Below are 16,597 nucleotides of genomic sequence, written 5' to 3'. Positions count from 1 at the left end.
TGAATCGGCACTCATGGCAATCTGGGACGATCTTAAAAACACAGTTGACCGAAATGGAGTTGCTGCACTACTTCTCTTGGACCTCTCAGCTGCCTTTGATACGGTTGACCATGACACCCTAACTCAAAGACTCCACAAAGCCGGCATACAAGGGATTGCGCTCGACTGGATTACTTCCTATCTCCAAAAAAGAGCAAATATCATCCACTCACCCCCCTTCTCATCCGAACCCTACCTCACAAAAACAGGGGTCCCCCAAGGGTCAATCATCTCACCTTTGCTTTTTAACATCTACATGATATCTTTACCAGAACTGATCAATGAGTTCCATCTCACATGCTACAACTATGCAGATGACACACAAATACTACTTCAATTAGAAGACCCCAAAAACATTGAAAACTCTCAAATCTTCAGTTGCCTCAGAGCCGTTGATCAGTGGATGACCTGGAGCCATCTCAAACTAAATACCTCCAAAACTGAAATACTCACATGTGGTGACTGGAAACATTATGACCCTCTATGCGTCTGGCCTGACGATCTCGGACCACCTCCTCAATTATCCAAGGAAGTTAAAAACCTAGGAATCACCATGGATTCCAAACTAACTATGAATGCCCAAGTAGACAAATTAGCACGCACAAGCTTCATCACCTTAAAGACTTTGCAACGCATTTTCCCTCACCTCGGATTTCCACACAAGGTTCAAGCTACTATCTCACTTGTATTATCCAAACTGGATTATGCCAATAGCCTCTACCATGGATCATCTCTATCTGTTATGAAAAAACTACAACGTATCCAGAATTCCGCATCCAGGCTACTACTACATATAAAGCCGCAAGCCCACATCTCCCCTGCCTTGAGAGCACTACACTGGCTACCCGTTGCCAGAAGATGCACTTTCAAGCTGCTTTGTATCACCCACAAAGCTATACATGGAACAGGACCGCTTTTCATCAGAAAGAAAATTACCAAATACATCCAACAAAGAACCCTCCGCTCAAGACTGGCACCCCGCCTTAGAACACCACCATACAAGAAAAAGACTGTAGGTGGTACATCCTTCTCCGTCCAAGCAGCCAAACTATGGAATTCATTACCCCCAACTATAAGAGCCACAGATAACTTTCTTGTTTTCAGGAAACTACTCAAGAGTTGGCTCTTTTCTTCATAACCACCTTTTTCAAACAACTATGAACTGCATATGCCTATGTGGATAATTATTTTTTTCAGATTATATGTATATTTCTATTTATTTATAGTTTCTTTGGAAACTAAAGCAAGGCTGTGCGCTCAGAGATCCCATAGCAGAAAAAGATCTAGAATCCTTCCTGGAGGTGAACTGATGATGTACTAGAGCGTAATCTGTATCTGACTGTGACGCACGGGTTCTATCTCCCTCTCCTGGAGACACAGAGTAGAAGGTTCTCCCTTTATAAAGCACCTGTAAGCTCCGCCCGCTGAGCCACGCCCGTCCACCCTCGAAGTAGGTAAAGGAATTCCCGCCTTTTACCAGGATGATGGACAGCTTTCCAAAACGACCCCAATGCGTTTACCGCCGATTCTGGTGGTGCGTTGTTAATGCTCAGAAGCACGAGGACATCTCCACAAAGACGCACTATTAACAATCACATTGGCAAAGGAACACAAGGTTGCTGGAGACGTTTTCCCCGTGGCCCATCACATACCCTTAGTGTACAATATAAACGGGGCGTATAAAACATGCTAGGTTACGCTTACTAACATACTCGTAGAAAATACTCCGGTTGGGTAGGCCACGATGCTCATTTTACAGAAACTAAACCTCAAAGGAAGCACTTGCAATTATAATCGTAGCAGGTGCCGCAGTTGAAGCTCAGCTTCTGGAAAGGACAAGCCACCCTAACTCTTGGGCTTGGCAAAGATAAAGCACGGCTGTGCGCTCAGAGATCCCATAGCAGAAATGATCTAGAATCCTTCCTGGAGGTGAACTGATGATGTACTGGAGCGTAATCTGTGTCTGACCGTGACGCGCGGTTTCTATCTTCCTCTCCGGGAGACACAGAGTAGAAGGTTCTCCCTTCATAAAGCACCTGTAAGCTCCGCCCGCTGAGCCACGCCCCGTCCACCCTCGAAGTAGGTAAAGGAATTCCCGCCTCTTACCAGGATGATGGACAGCTTTCCCAAAACGACCCCACTGCGTTTACCGCCGATTCCGGTGGTGCGTTGTTGATGCTCAGAAGCACGAGGACATCTCCACAAAGACACACTAGTAACAATCACATTGCCAAAGGCACACAAGGTTGCTGGAGACGTTTACCCCGTGGCCCATTACGTAACCTTAGTGTACAATATAAACGGGGCGTATAAAACATGCTAGGTAACGCTTACTGACATACTCGTAGAAAATACCCCGGTTGGGTAGGCCACGATGCTCATTTTACAGAAACTAAACCTCAAAGGAAGCACTTCCAAATATAAACGTAGCAGGTGCCGCAGTTGAAGCTCAGCTTCTGGAAAGGACAAGCCACCCTAACTCTTGGGCTTGGCAAAGATAAAGCAAGGCTGTGCGCTCAGAGATCCCATAGCAGAAAAGATCTAGAATCCTTCCTGGAGGTAAACTGATGATGTACTGGAGCGTAATCAGTATATGACTGTGATGCGCGGGTTCTATCTTCCTCTCCTGGAGTCACAGAGTAGAAGGTTCTCCCTTTATAAAGCACCTGTAAGCTCCACCCGCTGAGCCACGTCCCGTCCACCCTCGAAGTAAGTAAAGGAATTCCCGCCTCTTACCAGGATGATGGACAGCTTTTCCAAAACGACCCCAATGCGTTTACCGCCGATTCCGGTGGTGCGTTGTTGATGCTCAGAAGCACGAGGACATCTCCACAAAGACGCACTAGTAACAATCGCATTGCCAAAGGAAAACAAGGTTTCTGGAGACGTTTACCCCGTGGCCCATCACGTACCCTTAGTGTACAATATAAACGGGGCGTATAAAACATGCTAGGTAACGCTTACTGACATACTCGTAGAAAATACTCCGGTTGGGTAGGCCACGATGCTCATTTTACAGAAACTAAACCTCAAAGGAAGCACTTACAATTATAATCGTAGCAGGTGCCGCAGTTGAAGCTCAGCTTCTGGAGGTGAACTGATGATGTACTGGAGCGTAATCTGTATCTGACTGTGACGCGCGGTTTCTATCTTCCTCTCCGGGAGACACAGAGTAGAAGGTTCTCCCTTTATAAAGCACCTGTAAGCTCCGCCTGCTGAGCCACGCCCAGTCCACCCTCGAAGTAGGTAAAGGAATTCCCGCCTCTTACCAGGATGATGGACAGCTTTCCAAAACGACCCCACTGCGTTTACCGCCGATTCACGTGGTGCGTTGTTGATGCTCAGAAGCAGGAGGACATCTCCACAAAGACGCACTAGTAACAATAACATTGCCAAAGGCACACAAGGTTGCTGGAGACGTTTACCCCATGGCCCATCATGTACCCCTAGTGTACAATATAAACGTAGCAGATGCCGCAGTTGAAGCTCAGGTTCTGGAAAGGACAAGCCACCCTAACTCTTGGGCTTGGCAAAGATAAAGCACGGCTGTGCGCTCAGAGATCCCATAGCAGAAAGATCTAGAATCCTTCCTGGAGGTGAACTGATGATGTACTGGAGCGTAATCTGTATCTGACTGTGACGCGCGGGTTCTATCTTCCTCTCCTGGAGACACAGAGTAGAAGGTTCTCCCTTTATAAAGCACCTGTAAGCTCCGCCCGCTGAGCCACACCCCGTCCACCCTCGAAGTAGGTAAAGGAATTCCCGCCTTTTACCAGGATGATGGACAGCTTTCCAAAATGACCCCAATGCGTTTACCGCCGATTCCGGTGGTGCGTTGTTGATGCTCAGAAGCACGAGGACATCTCCACAAAGACGCACTAGTAACAATCGCATTGCCAAAGGAAAACAAGGTTTCTGGAGACGTTTACCCCGTGGCCCATCACGTACCCTTAATGTACAATATAAACGGGGCGTATAAAACATGCTAGGTAACGCTTACTGACATACTCGTAGAAAATACTCCGGTTGGGTAGGCCACGATGCTCATTTTACAGAAACTAAACCTCAAAGGAAGCACTTACAATCATAATCGTAGCAGGTGCCGCAGTCGAAGCTCAGCTTCTGGAAAGGACAAGCCACCCTAACTCTTGGGCTTGGCAAAGATAAAACACGGCTGTGCGCTCAGAGATCCCATAGCAGAAAAAGATCTAGAATCCTTCCTGGAGGTGAACTGATGATGTACTGGAGCGTAATCTGTATCTGACTGTGACGCGCGGGTTCTATCTTCCTCTCCGGGAGACACAGAGTAGAAGGTTCTCCCTTCATAAAGCACCTGTAAGCTCCGCCCACTGAGCCACGCCCCGTCCACCCTCGAAGTAGGTAAAGGAATTCCCGCCTCTTACCAGGATGATGGACAGCTTTCCAAAACGACCCCACTGCGTTTACCGCCGATTCCGGTGGTGCGTTGTTGATGATAAGAAGCACGAGGACATCTCCACAAAGACGTACTAGTAACAATCACATTGCCAAAGGCACACAAGGTTGCTGGAGGCGTTTACCCCGTGGCCCATCACGTAACCTTAGTGTACAATATAAACGGGGCGTATAAAACATGCTAGGTAACGCTTACTGACATACTCGCAGAAAATACCCCGGTTGGGTAGGCCACGATGCTCATTTTACAGGAACTAAACCTCAAAGGAAGCACTTCCAACTATAAACGTAGCAGGTGCCGCAGTTGAAGCTCAGCTTCTGGAAAGGACAAGCCACCGTAACTCTTGGGCTTGGCAAAGATAAAGCAAGGCTGTGCGCTCAGAGATCCCATAGCAGAAAAAGATCTAGAATCCTTCCTGGAGGTGAACTGATGATGTACTGGAGCGTAATCAGTATCTGACTGTGACGCGCGGGTTTCTATCTTCCTCTCCTGGAGACACAGAGTAGAAGGTTCTCCCTTTATAAAGCACCTGTAAGCTCCGTCCACTGAGCCACGCCCGTCCACCCTCGAAGTAGGTAAAGGAATTCCCGCCTTTTACCAGGATGATGGACAGCTTTCCAAAACGACCCCAATGCGTTTACCGCCGATTCCGGTGGTGCGTTGTTGATGCTCAGAAGCACGAGGACATCTCCACAAAGACGCACTAGTAACAATCGCATTGCCAAAGGAAAACAAGGTTTCTGGAGACGTTTACCCCGTGGCCCATCACGTACCCTTAGTGTACAATATAAACGGGGCGTATAAAACATGCTAGGTAACGCTTACTGACATACTCGTAGAAAATACTCCGGTTGGGTAGGCCACGATGCTCATTTTACAGAAACTAAACCTCAAAGGAAGCACTTACAATTATAATCGTAGCAGGTGCCGCAGTTGAAGCTCAGCTTCTGGAGGTGAACTGATGATGTACTGGAGCGTAATCTGTATCTGACTGTGACGCCCGGTTCTATCTTCCTCTCCAAAAGACACAGAGTAGAAGGTTCTCCCTTCATAAAGCACCTGTAAGCTCCGCCCGCTGAGCCACGCCCCGTCCACCCTCGAAGTAGGTAAAGGAATTCCCGCCTCTTACCAGGATGATGGACAGCTTTCCAAAACGACCCCACTGCGTTTACCGCCGATTTCACGTGGTGCGCTGTTGATGCGCAGAAGCACGAGGACATCTCCACAAAGACGCACTAGTAACAATAACATTGCCAAAGGCACACAAGGTTGCTGGAGACGTTTACCCCATGGCCCATCACGTACCCCTAGTGTACAATATAAACGCAGCAGATACCACAGTTGAAGCTCACCTTCTGGAAAGGACAAGCCACCCTAACTCTTGGGCTTGGCAAAGATAAAGCAAGGCTGTGCGCTCAGAGATCCCATAGCAGAAAAGATCTAGAATCCTGCCTGGAGGTGAACTGATGATGTACTGGAGCATAATCTGTATCTGACTGAGACGCGTGGGTTCTATCTTCCTCTGCTGGAGACACAGAGTAGAAGGTTCTCCCTTTATAAAGCACCTGTAAGCTCTGCCCGCTGAGCCACACCCCGTCCACCCTCGAAGTAGGTAAAGGAATTCCCGCCTTTTACCAGGATGATGGATGGATGACTAAGTATTTTTTACCCATGATTCTAATTATGTATTGTATGTGCATATGTGTGTGTAGTCATGTGTGTGTGTGTATAAATATATATATATATGTGTATGTATGTGTATATGTTGTTTCTGTGCCTGGCATGTTTGTGGATCATTGCATGGCTCCTGTTTTTTATTGGGTTGTTATACTAGATATCTATGAATTTCTGCTCTCTTTTTATCACACTTATCTACTCATCACTCTTATGTCATGTCTCTATCAAACTATCCTCCATTCTCACTCGGACTCATCCCAAATCCCTTCGACCACTTTCATCTCCTAAATATCTCTGCCTAAGCTCTTCCCTCCACCTCCACATCTAACTCACCAAACCTCACTCTACCTCTGTGACCTCCCACACAACCCTACTAAATTCTCCTGCATTCATCTCACCCTGCTACTATGCTCTCCCTAACTCTTCCACATCCTCTTTCCCCTCCGCCCCCCTTTTATTCATCTCAAGCCTTTGGATTGAGTAAATGAAGGATAAACTCCCAATTAACACTTCTGGATTTCTTTCCTCCTCCACCCCTCCATTACTCCAGTCAATCTAACTAACAAACTCTCATATCCGCAACTCAAATTAACTCATAATAATACTAAAACTGTACTCCTTATTAAATTATACTAATCCATCACTAATTCTTGTTGGGTACCGGAGTAGCGTGCTACTCATCGAAAAGCGCTTCGACGCCTCGTCAGGGGTAGTAAGCGCTATATAAATACGATTACAATTACAATTACATTCCGCACTGGATTGAATTTGAGATTCAAGGCTTCTTTAATTTGGCGGTCTGTAGTTTTGTCAGTTATCGGCATTTTCTTTATGACGTCTTTTACATCCTCACCAGCAAGATTCCTAAAGGTATTTGATGATCTTCTTGTTATATATTTCTTCTAGTGCATCGATTAAATCCACAAATTTCTCTATGCAAGCAGTCCATCTATCCCCATCTATTGCCTCCCCACACACCTCTGGACCATCACCTCACTGACGGAATTCCGAATGGCCCTCATGACCTTGATATTTGATTAAGCCTCTGGGTCCTCCAAGCACCTGGACACCCTATTGGGTGATTAGCTACACTTCATAAATCCTGATAGATTGCCAATATTCTGCTTTTTAGCGGTATAGAATGGTGGAGGGGATTTTGGAAAGGTGGCAGCGTTAGAACTGAAGTAGGATTGACTGACTCTGAAAATGGAGTTCGCTCCAATACTATGCTCTTAACTAGGACTGAATCCTCTATGCCATCTCTAAGGTGCTGCAATGTGCTGGCCTCTAGGTCATCTTGGAAAGTCTCTAGAACAGTGGCCTCTTTCTTGGTCTCCATTGGAGCCCTTCACTTTTCTGGAGACGTATGGAGTTCTTCTGAACTGCTTGGGGACAACATTCTTAATATTAAACAGGAGTTCAGTTCCAACAATCCAGTAGAGACTTACTCAGAGAAGCTGACTCACTCGGCCACAGCTTCCTTACAGTCATTCCAAACAATCAGCTTGGCCCAATCCTGCCAAGCAATCTTTTCCGTAAATCAGGTTCCCCATTAGATCCCTGCCCTGTTTTCATTCTCCATGACGTGGTGAATTTTATTAACCCTATTGTTAATGAGATTCTGAATTATTCCTTATCTACAGCTGAGGTTCCAACAGATTGGAAAGCCACTGTCGTCAAACCTCTGCAGAAAAAAACAGGTAGCAGATCTCTCTACTCTTTCAAACCTATGTCCAATCTCTTTACTTCCTGCTCTAGGTGAAATTATTGAAAATCGTGTAAATAGTCAATTAACAGCATATCTGGAAGAAACGAATATGCTCCACCCTCGGCAGTCTGGCTTCCGCCCTTGTCATTCCAATGAATCAGCTTTATTGGAAGTTGCCGATACTCTGAAGTTTACTTTAGACGCTGGTAAGAATGCAGTACTGATATTATTAGAACTGTCGGCTGCGTTCAATACAGCCTCACATGACATCCTACTGCGACGTACTCAGAATTGCAGCATTGCTCATCTTGTCCCGGCATGGCTCATATAATTTCTTTCAGACTGTAAACAAACTGTTGGGTTAGGCCCTTATTCTTTGGTCGAAAAGACAGTTATTGTAGGAGTACCCAGGGCTCATCTTTGAGCCATGTCTTACTTAAAATCTACATTGCTCGGTTAACCTCGTTGATCACCTCATTTGGGATGGATACAACATCTTACGCTGGTGATGCTCAACTGGTCTTGGCCCTGGATACAACTTCCACCAACTCGGAATTCAGCTTTAAATGCTGTTTAACCCAAGTTATCTGTTGAATGGAACATAATCATTTGAAATGTAACACCAAAAACACAGATATTATGCTACTTGGGAATGATAATATCTTTGACCCTCAGCTATGGTGGCCAATTTCTGTCCCTCCTTACCCAGCCATGGTTGATGTAGTGAAAAATTTAGGAATAACATTTGACGAATTTCTTTCCTTACATCCTCAAGCCCTTGCCACAGCAGGAATGTGCTTCAGCTTAATGATATCTTTGAAAAAAATCTATGGCTTCCTGCCTTTATCAGTAAGAAAGATTTTGGCAGTTGCTATTGTAACATCTAGGCTTGACTATTGTAACAATCTATTAGCTGTGTCTACGAAACAAATGATCTGGAAATTGCAGAATGGTGCAAAATGCTACGGCCAGGCTTGTGCTGAAATTATCTCGACATTTCTCAACCTCAACTGCTCTTAAAGCTCTCCACTAGTTACCAGTTTACAAGAGGGGTTGCTTTAAAATGTTGCTGCTTAGAGTTAGAGAATACAGAGCCTGAGGTCCTAAATATCTTACGGTGAAATTCACGGGCCATGGCATAAGCCAATCTTCTGAAACCTCTTCGGTTTAAACTGAAAACTAGAGGAAGTAAATCTATTGTAATCTTAGGGTCTAAAGCCTAGAGCCAAATTCCCAACTCTTTGAGATTCATTGAGTCGGAAGCACTTTTAAAAAAACAACTTAAGACTTGGATTTTTAATGCCCCTGAAACTCTTTGCCAGTCACTCAAACACTAACTTTGTTCCCCCCTCCGGTTGTTATTTTATCACTGGCCACTCACTGCAGTGCCAGGATGCTCCCTTGGGAGTGACAGTTGCGCTATACAAATTTCACATTCATTCATTCATACCCACCAGCTTTGGTGGTGTGCTGCTTTAGTTATTTAACAGCTCCGTAAGCACAACCCTGTGCTTCTTCTTTGCCCATTGCTGAAGTCATAGAGGTTTTCTTATTGAAGATTTGGTGAATGCCATGAAAATATGCTTTATTATCAATTATTCTGTCAGCTAGGGCTTTTGTGTATTCTGCTTTTATCTGACTATTGTATTTTTTAGTGCTTCATTTCTGTATCTGTTTGGGTTCGAGTTCAGCGTTATCACTTTGTATGATGTATAGCTTTATGTTGCGTAGTAGCGCAGTACATTCTTCTTTGCCAACCATGTGTAGACTTCTCAATGAAGCTTTCTTTATCTTTACGTGTTTCACACCAGCTGGAATTGCACTTTGAGTCCACATATGGCAAACTTCGATTCCGCACTGCAATGGAGGCACACTTGGCATGCACAAGCAGTTTTACTGGAATACAGTAAACTCTCTGAGACAGCACTGTGGATCTTCGGTTTACTTATCCCCTATTGTGTTGTCAGTTCTAGCGTCTTCCCCAACCTTGGTACCCACCAATGACTACTCCACACATGGAGCTGGGTATTACACGTCTCCGTGTAACGACAAACTCAACATTCTCAAACTGCATTCTCTTCACCGTGCTCTAACACTTATGTCACAGTTCTATGGAGTCCATCAGGAGCCAAAGGGGTTCCGTCGTTAATAACTCATACATTACACCTACTCTCCCATCAACACTGCTATGCCCCTGTCTCTCCATTACTCTAATACAAGGACAACCTCGGCCAGTGGCTTTAAACCTTTAGACTTCTGCAGACCCTCACTAAATCACTACTGAAAGCCAGGGAGTCCAGCCTAAGCAATTTCTATGATTTGAACCTGAGAATAATACACAAAAATATAAAAACAATTATACATCAAACAAATACACAAATCATGAAATATTTTATTTAATTCACAAACAGAAAATATGCAAAAAACAAACTTTTTATTTCAGTGGGAAAGATGGAGCTTTTCAAAATTTTATTTTATTTGTAAAAGATGAAGCGATATGCTTAAGCATGTCACTTTATCTTTTTTTGCGCGGCATGCATGCTTTTTTTTATTGGAGCTTACCAGTGGTTCAATTAAGGTTACCAATCATTCATAGTAAATTCTATTTGCTGCACTTGTGTTGCTCCCACTAGTCAAGCTCAGGAGACCAACTTAATATTTAGCCTCCAATTTCAAATCCCTTCATATTTACCATAGCAGTGGGTGTAACTTGCATAATTTGCTGTAGTGTAATTATGCGCAATTATAGCAAAATTATAAAAGATTATGCGGAATTACACAGAGTGTGACACAGGATTTAGTGCTATTTTCTTAGTGCAAAATGCGTTTTGCACTGAGTATATAGTGCTAATTGCTACAGAACACAAACAGCAGCAGCCAGCATCTGTTCACACTCACTAAGGGGCATATATACAAGAAAGTGGCACATCAGCTATGATGCAACACCTTTCTTGCGCCCCGCACCCTTCTAACGTCACCATGGTAGTGCCATATTTACAATACAGCGCACCCTGGTGCATGTTAGCACAAAAGCGTCAACATTTTTGACAATTTTGTGGCGCATTGGTCGGCCAAAAATGATGGCGCTAGCCCAGCAATGTGTGGGGAGGCCTATTGGAAACAATAGGAGCATCACTTTAACGCCTGCTTTGGACAGGGTTTAAAATGGCACAGAGAAATGGCACAGAGAAATCTCATAAATTTCACTGCGCAACTTTTCTAGGCCTCCTAACGGAGGAATGCCACCCTTGCATACATTATGCCTGGCACAGACAAGGGGTTACAAAATGTGACGCAAGGGGTTACAAAACACAAGCATTGCTCCACTTTGTAAATTTGGAGTGGGGAAAAGGCCTCCTTGACGCCGCCTCAGCATTACAAAAATGATGCTAGGGCAATGCAAGACGGTACTAGGGGCTTGTAAATATGCCCCTAACTTCTTTTTGTTCCTGTGTACTGTGGTATAATTTTTGTGTCAAATTATGACTCCATGTTAAGTACCACTAGCATAGCCTTTCCCTGTGCGACTGCTCTGCATATACTCATGGTATTTCACTCTCTCTGAGCTGCAGCAAAGCAAGACGAATCAACCCAAGTTTCAGGGCACCACCATCCTATCTTCTGTTATGACCAGCTGAGCTTGAAGGGTTCATAAATACAGTTAAATTGCATGTTTTCGCCATCATGAAGGATTCCATTCACTACCTTTGTTTAAGGTCAGACTGAATTAGCCTGTAGGGCAATCAGGCAGTGCCCAATGGGCATGTCAGTGTGTGGGGCAGATATGTGTCTGTGGGTCTGATTTACGGTCTTATGGGCTGTTTTTTTTTGCTGGCATCATTTTTATTACCTCAACGTTACCTGCAGCAAGCACAAATGCATGGTCTCCATTACTCTGAAAAACAACTACCCTGAGGGACATATTTACAAGCCCCTTGTGCCTCTTTGCGCCACACTAGTGCCACTGTTTTTATGCTAATGTGGAGTTCAGGAGTCAGTTTCCCACACCATATTTACAAAGTTAGGCAATGCATGCATTGCCCCACTTTGTGAACCCTTGTGTCATAATGTATGCAAGGGTTGGGGTGTTCCCACGCAATGCTGATGCTCCACTGTCCTGTAAATTATCCCCGAGTGTATTTACAAGTTCAAATCTGCTCGATAGGTAAGTGTGTTCCACTGTTTTAGCTATCTAACATACCAGTAATGGGGAGTCTAGCCACCCAAAGCCCATTTGTGTTTATAGTTTTCCATCCAAAACTGCCTGACCCTTTATTTGGTTATGGTATGATTTATTCTACCTGCGCCTCTGGACTTGTAGCGATGGCAGGGAATGTGTGCCTGTATGTTGCCTGTCCTTTTTGCTTTCTTTGCTTTTGTTGAGTTTGACCCGTCGACATTACTTGACTTCTTTCGCCCTCTTGTGAATAATTGCACGCATTGCTCTACACGACGAATAGCTGACAACTCTCAAATCAAATCAGTTACCAGTAAGTGGCAATGTACTCATAAATAATTGAATGAATTAATGAATGCACGAACGAATGCTGGAATAAATAAACATGTAAGCAGCGGTTAGCAAATTTAATCACCTCATGTCCCTTACTTGTTAATTTCAGAAGACACACTGACAGCTCCATTCGTCAAGCAGCATCAAAGTGATTAGCAAACCAAAAAAGGCATCTTGTCTGGGACCAAACTAGAACTTCACCAATAATTTTATGGCAAATTTTATAGCTAAATGCTAGTCCATAACTGTAACATTGCTTTGGTTTATTCAGTGCTATATATATATATATATATATATATATATATATATATATATATATATATATATATATATATATATATATTTATCAGCAAAACATATATATATATAAATTTAGCACTGAACAAACCAAAGGGTACAGCAATGTTATAGTTAGGGATTAGCATTTAAGTAACCTTAGAAATTCACTGGAAACACCCACGGTTAGAGGGACATTATAGTTATGTTCTGAATTTACGTGCATAAAACATAGAAATTCAGCTGTTATAGTTAGAGGTGTTTCAAGTAGCTATAACTCATGCCCTAAGGTAACTATAACTAATGCCCCCGCCATGCACAGATTTCTCATCAAAATTTTTATTGCAAATGTTGCAGTGATACTATCTATGATGCCATAGAAAATATACTGAATGATGTAATATGTGGTGTAATAAGCTGTGCATGGTGAGGGATTGTGTGGTTATACGGGTCTGTATGTCTGGATGCTTTGGTTCAAGGGACTCTTGCAGGAGTCCTACAAGCTCAACTTAAAAAATCAGAGCAGACCCAAGGGATCTCGACAAAAACAAAAAAAAAAACACAGTCATTGTTTTTTATTTTTATGGCCCGAGGGTGGGCCAGGGTTGGAGGTATCTATTTTTAAATATTTGGGATGGGGGTGTTAGTGGGTTTCCCTTAAACCTAGGACTGAATACAAATGAAAGGGAAGGGGGAATCAATAAATCCCAGGGACCCCATCCGCTTGGGCTGAACATGAATTTGTGGGGAGGGGGAATGTAGCTCCCCTCCCATGTCCCAATGGGCCCCGGGGAACTCCAACCCCTGAGGCCAAATATTAAATAAAGGGGTGGGACTTGTGGCCTTTCTCCTTCATCCACTATTGCTTCCTGTGAACCCTGTTCCCCATGGTCAATTTCCCCCCCAAAAACATACAGCCTCCTCCCTGAGGCACTGTTGGGCCCCAGGGACCCCATCTCCTAGAGAAAAATTTCTTGAAAAAGGAGGGGACCAGACGCCCCTCCACGTGCAGGTATTGGTACTGGGGACTCAATCCCTTGGGGTTCGATACTGAACAGCGTCCTGGGGAACCCACCCCTAGGACACTGTGGTTCCCTGCATGGGAGAGTGTAGGTATACTCTACCTTTACTCTCATGTTCAGGAAACTCAACTTTGGTCCCGCCCGGTGAGAGCTGTTACAAAATACTGCTCCCACACGGGCAGGAGCGAGGACAAAATGACGTTTCCTGCCAGTACCGAGTATGGCGCTGACTGGGGAGCCGGTTGGGAGTAAGGGGGCCTTGGGGCTTTCTTTGTGGCCCCCAACTACCCCTGCAATGTCACAACCCCTCACAGCAACATTGAAAAAGTATCCTGGGTACTTTAATCCATGTCCTAAAGAGAACTTACCATCATTTTTAAAGCACTCTTGGCTGGAGTTCTATACTTTTCATCTGGAGTCCAAGATCCTCCTGTGGTTGGTTTTATGATTGCATGTTGTTGGCTGAATGAAAAATGTTAAAGAAAAGGCTCAGATACATGTTATTATTACTTTTTTTTAACGTCTCACAGTCTTTCATGTAACATTTTTCAGCCCACAAAAGGCAATCATAAAATGTTTGTTAAAAGAAGGACTCTCCAACATGCTCATGTTATTTTTTTAAATTAAGACTTTATTAAACATTTTTTATATAAGGTGATGGTAATACATGTAAAACAAAAAAACAAGGTTTAAAGTTGTGTTATAGTTAGAAATTGTAATTATATCTAACTTTACATTAAGAAAAAACTTAGAAATTCACTGAAAAAATCAAAGGTTTAAGTAACAATATATACTTACGTATGGTAACAATATCTTACTTTACATTAAAAAAGGTTCAAAATTCACTGAAAAAAAGTAATGTTATAGTTAAATATAAGTTCCAGTGACAACTTAACATTTTAAGCTAAAAAACACTGATATTTACCAGTTATGTCTCATGTAACTATAACTTGTGTCTTTTTTTCCATATGGAGATCTGAAAGCAGAGCTCGCTCTCTACTGTTTACATTCTTAACCCAAGCCATGAGTGCCTTAAATAGAGAAATTGAAGCTTAAACCATATCACACCCACAAGGTCCCTTCAACTGGTACAGTCTGGTGATGATGATGTAAGCAGAAAAAGCAGATTGAGTCTAGGGTCTCCTTCAAAGAAAAATTGTATTTTTTGAAGTTTTAAACTGTGTGTTTCATGCTGAGCTTTCCACTGGTATCTTTACTGCCTTGTTAGAGTGATATTGGTATGTGTCCACGTTTAATGAAATTGGCTGAGGATCTCATTGAGAAAAAAAACATTTTCCTGTAATTATTGTTGTGGGATATTGATGGTGATGATGCCTATCAAGCATTAATAAACATTCTAGAAAACAGTTCATGAGACTACCCATCAACAGGTTCCACATCCCGAGCTGAAGGAAGCAGTGCAGAACTAAGTGATAATGCCTTCTAGAAGTGTCATTAAATTTAAGTGGTGCACTGGTTAGCAGCTAGTTTTAGCTTTAGTTTCATATTGTACCACATGCTCTGTCCTCTACTGTATAGAGATTTAGCTTTGTATGTTCCAGTGGATAAGAAGGTGAAGCGTACAGAGCTGATGTATGTATTATTGTGGATAACACTGATAAATCAAGATACAGTTCAAATGATAAGTACTCCTGTGTAGGCAAAGTACACATCAAATAGTGGAGAAATAAAGAGTGCACAAGAGATAGTATCTAATTAACAGTGGTCACATGGTTAACATGAAGCAGCCACCTAGACCTATAGACTTTCAGGGGTGTAAAAGTCCAACATTAAGTGAGTGACCAAAGTAATGAAGTTTACTTGGGTCTCCAGAGTGACTTCAGGGAGCCGGTCTTCCATATGTCACATTTCCTGTGCCTGCCGCAGCTCAGGAATTCAGCCCTGGGCTCTTCGCTCTTCACTTGCCATTTCTGAAGATATCATGCTTGGTTTCTTCATCTGCATTATGTAATATGCTCACATTTAACTGGTCGCCAAGTCTGATATGAGGTCATAAAAAGAAATGTGGCATTCAGATCATAATCAGAGATTTACAAGGGTTTCCCAACACATCATTCAAAATGCTCTTCTTTGTAAAATCTCTTACTCCCTCTTTTTCTGTTGGTCTTAAATCAGGAGGCAAATTCTCTTTTGTAGAAACCGGAAATTAATGAATTTTTGACACTTGTGATTCTATTTTAAAATCAGAATCATCGTCTTGCATCTGAATTGCCACCCCCTGGTGTATAATATATTATGCAATTCATTTTTCAGAGGAGGTCTCTAACTAATAAGTTAACAGTACTTGTACCACAAATTATAAATTCATGATCATTTTTGATTGGAATAATATTTACAGCAACAGTTGCTGAAAACCTGATTTGTTCTTTGCTTGTTTGATATACCTAAAAATTTGACTTCTTTTCCTGAGAGGTTAGTTTGGGAACCTCCATGGGATGAAACATCGAGTGGGTAGCAACTGTATCGATTAAAAATGATACTGGGTGGCTAGTTACCTCTCATCTACATCTGGGTCACTCTGGTCTACCTCGAGGACTGCACCAAGCATGCAACCTCTCCCAACCCCCCAAAGGCACTGTCATAGTGACGGATTCACCCGAGTAGGAAAGTTGTTGCAATTTGAGGAAAATAATTATTAATAAATAAAAGATTTTGATGAAAATTGGAATTCTGTTGATGATTAGGCATTTTTTTTAAAAATGTTTTGTGGCAACTGGAGCTAGAGGCATAATCACACTGAATTACCCTTATTGCTGCATATTGTGCACAGAACTCGGCTGAGTTCTGTAGGAAAATGCCTCTTTTGACATGTTCAACCCTATATTTTTTGACTGATGCTGCTGGCTTTTTAACTCTGTGAACTGGAAACCTGCTAACCAGACACCCGTTTAGGTGCTCTGACCCCTAAA

Source organism: Pleurodeles waltl, chromosome 1_1, assembly GCF_031143425.1.
Source record: "Pleurodeles waltl isolate 20211129_DDA chromosome 1_1, aPleWal1.hap1.20221129, whole genome shotgun sequence".
Classification (NCBI taxonomy): Eukaryota; Metazoa; Chordata; class Amphibia; order Caudata; family Salamandridae; genus Pleurodeles; species Pleurodeles waltl.
The sequence above is the reverse complement of the archived record's forward strand: the minus strand, read 5'-3'. Positions refer to the sequence as shown.